The 12,443-nt window shown below is 37.8% G+C and overlaps 1 protein-coding gene across 2 annotated transcripts in view; it reads right to left on the bottom strand.

The window, feature by feature from the left end:
* Window positions 1-1,600, bottom strand: part of LOC124408023 (calexcitin-1) — a 55,250-nt gene extending 53,650 nt beyond the window's left edge. Inside the window, exon 1 of one of the 2 annotated variants that reach the window (XM_046884706.1) lies at window positions 1,449-1,600. The gene's annotated coding sequence lies outside the window, so the exon portion shown is untranslated. The remainder of the gene's footprint in view (window positions 1-1,448) is intronic. The other variant, XM_046884786.1, reaches the window with a different exon arrangement.
* Between the last annotated feature and the right edge of the window lie 10,843 nt (window positions 1,601-12,443).

Raw genomic sequence — 12,443 nt, forward strand, 5'->3', positions numbered from 1 at the left:
ATATGAAACGGGTATCGAATTCCACTCGGCAGATCGGAAACAGTTGGAGAATGCGGATCCGCTGATACATACCTACACGCAATATATATATATATATATGTATATATATATATATGCAACCTGTATAATCTATATAATGCGCGATAGAACGTCGCTCTATGAATTCAATTTCCCACGACGGTAGCCAAGATTTTCCTCCACATATATAATGTATAATAAATAAATCTTCTCACGAAATTAAGTAATAATTTATATACATACAATGAATTCTGCACGAGTACGTAACGCGTTGACAAAAATTATTAATATTTATTATTATTCTCATTATATTGTACACGCAAAAGTGATGTGCGAATAATTTTACGAGATTCGAGATAATCTGGGCGGAATTTGTTTTTTTTCTTTCTTTCTTTCTTTCTTTTGCCTTTTTTTTCTTTATTCGTTTTTTCATTCCCGCGTTATTACGAAAATGAAAAACGAATTTCCATCGCTGGAAGGGATGAGAAGGAAAAACAAAAAAACAAAAAAACGAAAAAAACCCACCAACGTGACACCGAACGCAGGTTCGACGATTAAATCTCGATCACCGTTTAATAAACCGCATCGATTTTTTTTTAATACAAACATTATAAATTCAATGTATGTAGCGATTAGATGTACGCAATCTGTTGCGCGATGGTTATGAAAAAAGAAAAGAAAAAAAAAAAAAAAAAAAAAAAACCTCTCGGCTAATTGCGAAAAGAGAACAGCTCCGATCCGATTTCGGAACGACGCGCGACACGTTCAATATTGGATTATATAAATTTACGTTAATTAATTCGTGATACGTACACAATGAATTGACGGGAGAAGCGAACGCGATTCGGAAGAACTAAAAGATAAGAATATCAGGGAATAAAACAAGTAAAGAGAGAAAAAAAAAAATTTCCGCACGTAGTACGCAAAAATTGGAGAAAAATATTTTCATTTTATTTTCATCTTATATTTGTTTATTGCGATAAACAAAACTCACGCGATTTCTTCACGGAAATATTCCCTTCCTTTTGCAATCGCGGTAATACTATAATTATTATTATTATTATTGATCATACAGTCGTTTGTATTATAATCGTAACACGAATTTTAAAAATTGTTTATTTATTCACGTTCGGTTGTGATAGTTTTTTTTTTTTTAGTTTTTTTTTAAATTGTTTTTCTTTTTCCTCGTCGTCGTTTCATCTGATTTGTTTTTTCGATCGTCACACTTCGATTTCCACACCTACGTATGCTTGTTGTGTTCATCATAAAAATATGTGACAAAAAAAAATACAAAAAACGAAAACAAAAAAAAAAAACAAAAAGCAATCGCTATTAGTCGATGTCGATTTTTTTCGTGCATGAAACGAATTTCCCTTCGTTATCTCAAAAACCTTAGCATATATTTGGTGGGTATTTAATCCTTGACTCACCTTCGGCGAGGATTGTTATATTCTTTGACGGTAGAGAAGAAGTCCTTTGAGAAGCGTAAGGGTGAAAAGTTGTAGAATACAAGTAGCGAACGGATGTAGAGGTTCGTTATTTCCCACGTACCAAACACGGAGTGTCCCGCCGCGTCTACTGCTTCCCATTTATACGATGGAGAGAGAGAGAGAGAGAGAGAGAGAGAAAGAGAGAGAAAGAGAGCTTGCCCACCTGTGCTTGCGCAGAGGGCGCCGTTCGTTCGCCACCTCGGATATCGAGAGGAGAGGAGAGGAGAGGAGAGGAGAGGAGAGGAGAGGAGAGGAGAGAAGGACGCTCGGCGTCACGGCGACGCGAAGCTGCACCCCGTGTGGTCCTCGAGAGATCGGAGGATCCGGTACATCCAAGGACATCCAATTTTCATTGGTTTTACCTGCCAATTAGGCACCGATGACGTGACGACGTGAACATCGATATGTTGGAAAACGAAAACGTTTCCATCTCGAGTTTTCTTAAGCTTTCGAATTTTAAGTTAGAAAATTTGCAGCACGGAATAAAAATGAGGAAGAGAAGAAGATACGGTTAATTGAAGTAAAATTGTAAACAACGTACAGATTTTTTTTTTTTTTTTTTACCGCAAAGGGACGGGGTTGAAGTTCCGAAATTGAAAAGTTCCCAAAGCGCTAAATTCAGGTTAATTATTTGTTTCGGCGAAAGTGAAAAAGTAAAGAAATCAATCTTTGAAGAAACAACAAGTTTTCGAAGGATCGAAAAACGGTACAATTCGAGTTACGACGGAGAAAGATTTCGAAAAATAAAATTTGGATGGAGTAAAATTCTAAAAATTAAAATACAACCACGCGGCGTAGTTAACTCGACGAGTGTGTGTAAAAAATGAGAAAAAACAAAACTCAGAATAACCAGGATTCCGAACGTAAAGATATCGAAAATCCAAAACAAAGAAAGATCAAATTGGTCAAATTTCACCTAGCCAAAAATGTCCGATCAATCGGAATTTCGATATTTCAGAATTTGAATTCTTCTCATTCTCGAACTCTCGGAATTCCGAAACTTCGATGTTTCGTCAAAGTTTGATTTCTTTAGTTCGAATTTCGCCAGCAAAAAAAAAAAAAAAAAAAAAAAAAAAAAAAAAAAAGATTCGGAATGTGGGACTTTCGGAACTTCAACCTCTCTCGACCGCAAAAATTTCGTTTTTCATTTCGCCTCGTTTCCGCCTCCTCCTTCTCCTTTTCTCCTCATTCTACTCATTGATAAAATATCCATGTTTCCGACAAGACGACGTTATAAAACAAGATTCCCTCGCCTTCGCCACTTTCCCACCCATATTTCCCTTTCACTAAGGTCGGTAAACAATTTCCCCTCAAAGTTTTAAATCACCGTACAGAACCGTTCGTCTTTGTCCTGAAATTGATCGACGCCAAGTAGTCAAAAGTTTTTCCATTCTGCCCCCTCCCCCTCTTCCCCCTCCCCCTGCTTCTCACGTTCCTCTCGTTTCTTTATCATTTTTTTCTTCCTTTCATTTCCACGAAAATCATATTTCTTGTTCATTCCCATATTCGTTTACGATTTTTATATTCTTATTTGTTATCATCTTTTCCTTTTTTTTCTCTCTCGTCTCTCTCGACTGTTACAAAAATGCGACGAAGTAAGTGAAAATTTGATTTCGAGGATATCCATCGCGCCACTCTGTTCTACGTAGATATCATCGAATTACTCGTATTATACGAAAATAAAATGGTAACTTTGATCGGATTTCAGATCATCAATCAATTCGCGAGATATGATTTATTATAAATAACCTTTTATATCTTTCAATCGTTTTCTTCTATCTTTCATCAGTTAACAATATAATATATGTATAAAGTTAATATCAATCTGATCGTGACGTCTTTCCTCGTTTAATTTCTCGGCCTGACGTTAATTCTTAATTACACACACAAACACACACACACACACACGTTATAATATCACGCGTGCATAATATTCTGGACAATTTAAGTCTCCGCGGTTGTATTTTATCGTAAAAGCAAATACACGGATTTGCGATAATACAGAACGAATCTGCCGGTGTTGCGTTTTGGGTAAAAAATTAAACTAAATTATTAAAATTAAACTCAACTCTGCGCATACCGAGTCGGTATAAATAAATACAGTCTTCAATATTCAATTTCGTCTACAGTAATTACCTAAAAAAATATCTTACGTTAACGGTGGAAATAAAACCGACGACTCTGTGATATGCGCACAAGAATCTACAAAACTGTGTGTCGAGAGTGAAACACTCACGGTTTGATTACTTGCGTCAGTAATTAGAGCCTCCTAGGCTTAGATTCTAATCAACCCGAAGGTGCCAGCGTCAGAAACTCGCGTCACACAAGAAGGATTCTTTTATTTTCGTTACAAATCCGTGTTTGCTGTTTTGCAAATATGTGTACGGATTTATCTCGGCCATTGACATTTAATTGACGATTTTTTCCCTCCATGCTTTTACTGTTTTCCACATTTCCATTCACGTTAATCAATAGTATATATACACACAAAACGGAAAAGTAAAAGCAAAAAACCTCCCGAAATTTATTAGTAATTGCTTACTATGCGAAAATACGAGAAAAAAGAAACAATCTTGATGAAAGAAAAACAAGAAAAAAAAAAAAAGAAAGAAACAATAAAAAAAAAATACACGCCGTAATAAATTATCTGATATATCTTGTGTAAAATAATTTTAGCACGGTGCAGCGGAACAAAGAAAGAGAGAAGAAAAAAAAGAGCAATGACGGTAATGCAATGGAGGGAGGGGGAATTTTTTTTATCATTTACTTACGTCAATGTAATATTTCTTATCGCGAATTAAATCATACGATTGAGATTCGCGCTAGATGTACGTTATTCAGATAAAAATCTTATCACCGTTATTACATAATAACATGAATTCGCTTGTGAATCATGTAATTGTATAATGTATCGTATTATAGATGCAAAAATTTTTTTTCTTTACTGCCGGTCGTTTTTTTTTTATTTTATTTTATTTTTTTCTTATTTAGAAAGTGTTCGAGTTTACTTTTGTTGTCATCTTCGCCAAATTAATTTCAAGCCTCTGTATCGAAAATTGATTGATTATATGTTGTGAAAGTTCTTGAAAACTATCTAGCCGAGAATTTGAAAAGGAAATGAAATCGCAAGAATTGCAAATTGGCAATTATCCAGGCTGCGGATTGGTCGAGAATAGAGTATAGAGAGATAAAAAAAGATCCGTGAAATTATTTCTAATGCTCCTGCAGTTAATGTCACGTAATGTAATGCTTTTAATCCATATATATATAATTTATTATCTCCTTGACACGAATTGTATATACATTATATATATATATATATATATATATGATATATTCACATACGTGGCGTTTTCCGCACCGCAATTCGGCCCGCGAGCGGTTGATGTAATTTAGAAAAGTAGACGTATTGCGGATGGTGCTTGGCCAATTTGGAAAACGCGGGGTTCCCCTGAAACCCGGGCGGTGCAGATTTGCGAAAACCGCAGGCGACTAGAGGAATGAGAAATGAAAATAAAAATAAGAATAAAGATAAAAATAAAACAGAGTAGGAAGCGGGTGGAAAAAGGTTGAAAACGTGCGTGGAATTCGACGCTTGTGTGCACCGGAAATCCCGATCCTCGAGGTCACAGATTTTTCACCATATAGATTTGTGATAAAAATTGTGAAAAATTTGTCGTCTGCTGGCCAAGCGCGTTTTATGTTTTTTTTTTGTTTTTTTTTTTTGTTTTTTTTCTTATTCTTCTTCTTCTCGCGAAAGTAATCTTCTTAGTAAAATCTGCAAAAGCAGCGCGCGTGGATCGGAAGGGAAAAAAAAACACTTCATCCCTTACTTTTTCACCCCCCGTTCATTTATACGATTTTCACCTTCGATCCGCGCAACTATTTCCGCTCCTGACTGCCGATATCTGGCAAAATCTGCGAAACGGGGCAAACAGTTAGGCACACAAACCTCCGTACGTGTGTTTTTGAGGTGGGTGGTACCTACGTGTCGTAGGTATCATGAAGGTTGTCATGCTGCGAGGGGCGCGTGCGGCCGGTCCGTCGGCTACGTGACTAAGAAACCGTCGAAATTCACCCTGCAGGCATTGTAGTCACGGGGAAAAGCCGACGGAATTCTAAAACAGGCCGCAGCGCAGCCGATGATGCGGAGACGCAGAGCGAGGCTTTGAATGAATATAAAAAGGCAGAGCGAATGGATAAATAAAATTTCAAACGAATGATACCGTCGGGATATAGGCAAACGACGAGGACGACGAGCTTATTTTCCCCGCAAGATTGCGAATTCCGGAATCGGTTGGCGGTTTTTCTAAATTCTTGCGGCTTCGGCGTACATTCGAAATGAAATGACTGGGATCGGGATTAAAAAAACTGAGACGAGATTATCCGTTGCATTTATTATTCGAGTTTGAGTTTACTGTGAAAAAAAAAATTTTTTTTTAGTGATAAGGAAAAGATTCAAAATTAAACTTGAAAGTCGATGATTGATTTAGTTGAAATACTTTAACAAAGAATTAATTGATTTTTTTTTTTAAGTTTTTGCAGAGACGATGCAGTCTTCTCTGCACCGGAAGTGGCGGTAATTTTAAAAGTTTTGTGTATAAATATAGGTATAGTGGATTCCCTCGATTTTTTCGCGTCTCCAATTACCTTTGGATTCGACTCATATAAAACTACGCGAATATTTATATGCATTACAAAACTACGATTCAAATCGTGGAAAGTCGTCATTGAAAATGATAAAAAATAATCGATTTAATCCCTGATTAATCGAGTATAATCGATTATTTTTCAAACTCGATTATTTTTCCTCACAATCGGTTTTTGGTTTTTATCACTCCCATGAACGACGCGATACAGATTAAAGTATCAATTATTATCATTGTCTTACACAATAAGTGAAAGACGAATGAATTGAAATATATTGAAAATTGAAAACCATTTTTAACGAAACTATATAAATGATAAAAAAAACTTTTCCGTTAAAAAAAAAAAAAAAAAAAAAAAAAACACGAACTACTCGATTAATAGATCAATTTTTACCGATCCAATCGAGTCGTGTTCGATTATTATTTTGAACTCGATTAATCGACGCATCGATTACTTTTACCTTTGTGGCCATCGCTAGTCGTTATCTCGTGTAAGTTTGGATTCAATTGTGTCACGATTGCGCGACGCAAGTAGACGTGAAAGTGATTATTATCGAAGCCCCGGGTAACCCTGACTGAACTCGATCATTAGTTTCACGTTACCTTTGTGCACGAGGGAGTTACAAAGGGTAATCAGAGAGAGCCAATACCAAAGCTACGATATCATCCTTCAGTTTTCCAGAAGCAGGAATTAAAAATTTTCCTCTACTGCACGTTACTCACCGATTTAATCCTTAATCGTTCGTTGAGAAACTTTCACGATCGTTTCTTAACCGTAATTTAACAGGATACACCGTATATACAGTCCACTCGAAAGAAGGCCCGAATAAATTTTGTTTGAGTTTGTTTTTTTTTTTTTTTTTTTTTTTTTTCTTTTTCCCTTCTTCAATTTTCAGGCCTTCTCACGCTTGAGAAAATGTCGAAACTTGATCCAGCCGTCGATTCTAAGCCTCTATTTCTACGAACTTTTCAATTTCAACACTTTTTTTTGATTAGGGAAAAAAAAAAAAATGTGTACACCCGATACACGATCCGTGTAATTCGAGGAGAGGATGGACTTCGTTGATTTAGTTCTGATCGTCATTTGATCTGAGCATTTAACAATAAGGTCTAAGCATTATTGCGAGTGTTGAAAAATTCGTTCGTCAACAAAGAGACAGAAAGAAAGAAAGAAAGAAAGAAAGGCAACAAATGTGTAAGAGAGAAGAAATGAGCAAAGACGACTGTTTAATTTTGTACTATGTATCAGGTGACAGGCAAAGAAGAACTTGTTGATTAATTAATGAGGTGAAATTGAATCTCGCTGCACTGCATCTTCGCAGCGAGGATGAATGGAGGCTTGAACGATGGACGGGCTCATCGTCAGCTTTCAAGAAGAAGAAGAAGAAGAAGAAGAAGGAGAAGGGCTTTACCAAAAAGGCAATTTTCATTTAGCTCCTACCACGTTGGTAGATATAAGGATGGAGGGCTGCTAACATCGTAGCGAGAAAGTAAAGCCGACGACCCTTAATTCGTCCTTCCTCCTTGGAGTCCTCGCGCAGAGTACGAGGGCGAAAAAAGAAAGATGTGAAAAAGAGCGGCAATTTATTTTCCAAACCTCTGTAATCCAGTGCCGGACATAAATTGGAATTTTCTAGTATTTCGAGGGTGGTTTAACCCCCATCGAAAACGATTACAGATACTCGCTTACTTCGCCTTCAACTCTACTGTATAGACTCTCGTGTCAAGCTAAGCACCCCTGCAGCTTCCGTTTTCGAGTTTATTGATCCCGGACTCGAACAAGAAGAAGAAGAAGAAGAAGAAGAAGAAGAATATTCGGATTCCGGAAGGACTCGGATAGTCGGAAAAGGTGGAAGAAACGCGGGTGAAAAATTCGGACAAAAACGAACAACGTACAGAGCGACGACGGAATAACGAGAAGGGATAATTGTTGGCGAAATAACTCGAGCAATTTTCCTACCTGGCCTAAGTATACGCGGGACCAGGAATAAATCAGATCTCATACCAGCCTCTGAAACCCTTTTACCCGAAACACTCCGCGAAGACGGTAATGAAAATTAACTACCCTTGACCAACAGTCGCTCAGCTGCTGCGGATACTCCGAAAAGGGTGGCCTGTGGATAATAAGGGTACGGAGGTGGGTTTGTCGCATTTCGAAGTTGGAAGGCGGAGAAATGAAAAAACGACCTTTGGAGAAAAAATAAAGAATGCACTATATTAAATCAACTTATGATATTATATTATATCACGGATTTCTTTTTTTGCTAAACGTTTTTTTCTTCTTATGCTAGCCAGTGATGACAATGTTCATGAAAAAAAAAAAAAAAAAACAAAAAAAAAAAACAATTATATTCCTGTTATTCGTTTTGGTATATATAATGTTTAATTAAATCATTACGGCGCGTTTATGGGTCAGCAGAGGTCTGCCATGTGACATAATCCTGACTGTGAATCTACGACCTGCGTAGTGAGGAAGAATTTTAACGACAGCGGAAAACATGGTTTATATATGTACGTAGATATAGTGTTGTAATTAGGGTAATCGGTCGTTTGAATAATTTCGCATTGTCGTATGGTCAATATAATGTGAACACCCGCCCCGAGAAATTGACAAAGTTAATTTATGTCAACGTGCACAGTATTGGATGAACTGTGTACAGGTTACGTACACAGTGTCCGAGAAAAATGAGAAAACGAAGAGCCGCAGGGATCGTTTGCATAATACGTGTATTTATTTATTTTTTTTTTTTTTTTTTTGTACAATGAACTCTAGTTTTGCCGAAGAAAAAAGATTGAAATTTGTGAAAATGCCAAAATTCGTACGATAAATAGATAGAAAAGAACAAAGAAAATGAATTAACGATTGTAGAACGTGAGAATCGTGCAGAAAAGTATAAGGAAACTCATTTGCAGTGTATTTGGAGAGATGCTGCGGATTAGAGGTGTCCCGTCTCTGCGGAAGTTTGAAACTTGGCAAGATTTCAAAATCTCAGAGCATCGGTGAACGAAAGTACGGTTATAACGGGTAAAAGAAAAATCAAAGACGAACCGCGAGACTCTCTTCGATTCGAATCATTTAAATTGCCAGGGTAATCGAATACTTGAAATTCCCCAGATTTCACTCTACGGCAGTATAAACTTCCTAGTGGATAAATAAAGCATCAGGCCTACCACTTTGTGTGTATATAAATAGCGAATTGGTGACTTTCATGAGATGCGTGAAATCGATGAGATTAAGGTGAATGCGAATGAGTGAAGGAAATAGGAAACAATTACTCGAATAGAAAATACACGAGGAGGTTAAAAACTGCGACGACAACGCGTGGAAACACCCTGTGCAGCTATTGCGAGAACAGGAAGTTGACCGTAAAACAACACCCTCGAGGCCCGGGGGGTTGGGGGTTGAAAATTCCACCCTGTTCTTCGTTGGCAACGCGCCTCATACACGACTAGACGTACAGCATTAGCTACGTGGCATTAGGTACACGTGGTCCTCCCTTATCGTTAGTTGCGAGCCGTGGGACAAAGATATTTCTGGGTAAAACTAATTCCAGGATAGAGTGGAAACTCCGCAGGACTCCTGCTGCTCGGTGCGAAGATCGCGTGCCCGAATTTCTTAATCCCATGCAACAAGGTGTCTTGATTAAAAATTAGTCGTCGCAGAGACGTTGTACGTGTATGTAGAGTAGAGTGTGAAAAGAAGAAAATAGTTTTTTTTTTTCTTAAAAGCGCATCAAATCAGTCAAATATGAGTTCTTGGTATATTGATTTTTAGAGTCGTCATTTTATTTGTCCATTTTCCATTTAAATAACATGTGAAAAAAATTGGAAAATTTTTGAATTTTTCTTTTTTCCTTTGTAAACAGCTTGACTTATAAACTATACGAATACAGATTTTTATAAAAAATTTCACGATCTATAAAAAAGTACTGAAATAGAATTTTCGTCACTCTAACCGATTATCAAATATTTGCCTATAAACATTTAGGCATCTTGAATAAGTATCTCTTAATCGGTCATAGTTTGAAATCTTGACGCGCGTTTGAAAATAAAAAAAGAATCATTTTTTTTTTCATTTGCTTTGCACGCCCCAATGTACGGCCGCACGTGAATTGGTCGATTATCTTCGAGCTGAATTTCAGGCCATTAGGCCTTCGGCGATGGTGCAAATCGTTACTAAACCATTCTTGCCATTACTTTGTTTCGCATTAGATATCGCTCGATGACCAACGAGAAAAGGAAATAATCGTAGGGTTGAAATTAAATCCCAAGTGGGCCAATGGCGGCCATATTGATGTGTCGATATTGATGTGTCGAGTTCCGTTCTAAAATGTTGGTCGACACTTTTGCTCTTATTTATTGATTAAATTTTTATAAACTTTTCAACTGATCTATATCTGCGCTTTTTCAATACCGTTATCACGTCGAATCGGCTCAATTATTGGCCAAATTTCTTTTCCCTACGATTTTTGCACCCTGTAATCAGTCAGCGATGTGAAGATGACGGAGACACGACCGACTACGCCTCTTCTTACTTTTTGTTCACCGTTTATTGTTCGGCCGTCAATTTACCGCCGCAGTAGAAAAAGCAGCAGAAGCAGCAGCTATGCAGCGCACTACAGATATTGGGTTGGTACGTTAACGCCCGAGGCGACGAAGCACTCGACGAATCGTCTATAAGGAGCAATAAGGTCGACAGACGCCATACGTAGCGGGTTTAAATCGCTTCGATCGCCGAGTCAGCAGATGCACAGATACCTCGAATTTCAGTCTCGAACCTCCCTAGGACTCGCAGATCTCGAAAAGAGGCCGCGGAAACTTTACCGCAAGCCAGTTCTGTTCTGTACGTCGCAGATGTATGTACATACGTAACTGTGTATATACATCTTGTCAACAAGGACCCACATAAAGCGGGTCGTGTGCCGGGAATTTCCTCCTACATATCGTACATTTTCCTTATACAACGTATTTCCCGACCACTGCCAGCGAGTTTCTAATGTTTATGAAATTAATTGAGTAGCTTTTGTGCACGGAAGTAGAGACATTATCCTTTTATCGATGTATGTATGTATGTATGTATCTTTTCAAAGATTTTAGGCAAGGCAAAATCTCAGAGACGATAAGTTTCGTATTGTTGTTCGAACCAGGAAAATGCGATATCTTTTCATTGAACAGATGTTCCATTTTCGTATGTGAACTTGCTGCACAGTGTTGCCATTGAAAATTAAAAATTTTACGATCTACGATGGAGGAGATATTTTGCAACGTGAGCATAAATACTCGGTGTATAAATACAGCTGTTCGTACAATTTTGAAAAGAATGGGGCTAGGAATGGGAAACTTTTCAAGCCTCTATATATCATCAGTTGCGGCGAAAAGTTATCGCTGGAGGGTGCGAGGTGCGAGCGCGTGTGTGTATACGCATGTATATTGTATAGGTATGTATACACGGCTGAAGTTCGGTTGACCGATAATCGATAGAGTTGCGTTTATACAGAGTGTTTCACCTTTTCATTCATTGTATGTACGAGTAACGCAGCTTCGTGCGGCGTATTGATCATGCCCAAGAAACCCACGAACTTAACTAATATGTCCTACGTATGATTTAAGAGTACACATAGACCGTGTGCTGCTACTCTCAGTTTCTCCCTCTGGCATTGTTTCGTTCTTCTTCCCTCTCTCTCTTTGACATAAATCTAACAAGTTCTACAACAACTCCGGGCTATCACCGTCATCTGGGATACGCCGGAGTGTGGCGAGAATTAGCTAGCTAGAACGATTTTGCAATTTGGTCAAAATTGCGTGTTGTAACTTTTTGACATGTGTTCCGATTCTCAACACCCGCTGTAATGAATTTTTTTGGAAAATAAATCGTTCCATCCAAAATAATGCATTTTGGGCCGTACCGCGCCTGATTGAATGCAACCCGCATATATAATTGCATCTAATATACCAGAAAGTATTGCAAAAAATAATTACAGCCAGGAAATACAATAGACGAGAAGGGATGAGAGGAAGATAATCTTCTCCACTTCAAATTTTTTCTGTCACAGTAATTCAATCCTGTGATAATTATCTTTGCTTTTACTTTCTTCCACTAATGCTTGTTGAATAGTGTTTTTGAAGCAGAGGCGCGCCATCTGACGAGGATTAATTTTACGGTTAATTTCTCCGTAGATAACTGAACAGTCGGTAAGTAATCAGAGAGCGCGTGATGGTAAAACAGACTGACTAAATCTACCACACCTGCAAAACTGCCTGACAAAATCACACTCAACCTCGAAAA

Source organism: Diprion similis, chromosome 1, assembly GCF_021155765.1.
Source record: "Diprion similis isolate iyDipSimi1 chromosome 1, iyDipSimi1.1, whole genome shotgun sequence".
Lineage (NCBI taxonomy): Eukaryota > Metazoa > Arthropoda > Insecta > Hymenoptera > Diprionidae > Diprion > Diprion similis.